The sequence below is a fragment of the Geospiza fortis genome, unplaced genomic scaffold (genome assembly GCF_000277835.1).
Source record: "Geospiza fortis unplaced genomic scaffold, GeoFor_1.0 scaffold1443, whole genome shotgun sequence".
Taxonomy (NCBI): Eukaryota; Metazoa; Chordata; class Aves; order Passeriformes; family Thraupidae; genus Geospiza; species Geospiza fortis.
The window spans coordinates 3,673-4,185 of NW_005055145.1; the positions used below are offsets into that span (position 1 = coordinate 3,673).

At 53.8% G+C, this 513-nt stretch overlaps 1 protein-coding gene across 1 annotated transcript in view; it reads right to left on the minus strand.

Annotated features, from left to right (window-relative positions):
* Positions 1-513, minus strand: part of LOC115949231 (hydroxyproline dehydrogenase-like) — a gene marked incomplete at its 3' end in the record, with an annotated part of 5,472 nt that overhangs the window by 2,929 nt on the left and 2,030 nt on the right. The gene's annotated exons all lie outside the window — the stretch shown is intronic.

Sequence of the window (513 nt, forward strand, 5' to 3'; positions counted from 1 at the left end):
CGCCAGCCCCACACACTCCAGGGCTGCCCCACAGTTCTGCTCAAACCAGTCCTCGCTGCCCCACACGGGACCCCAAAAATGTCAGTGACCCATAAGTGACCCCAAAGTAACCTTAAAACTCCATTAGTGACCCCAAAACCCCATCAGTGACCCACAAGTGACCTCAGAGCCATAGGTGACACCAAACACTATTAGTGACCCACCATGACCCCAAAACACCATAAGTGACCGCAAAACCCCACAAGTGACCCCAAAACCCCATAAGTGACCCCAGAACTGCCCCACAAGTGAACCCCAAAACCCCATAAGTGACCCACAAGTGATCCATAAGTGACCCAAAAACCCCATAAGTGACCCCAGCACTGCCCCATAAGTGACCCCCACACTCCATAAGTGACCCCAAAATCCCATAAATGACCCCTAAAACTGCCCCCAAAACCCCATAAGTGACGCCCACAGCCCCATAAGTGACCCCAACTCACCCCTCTCCATCGGGTCCCTCACCCTCGATGG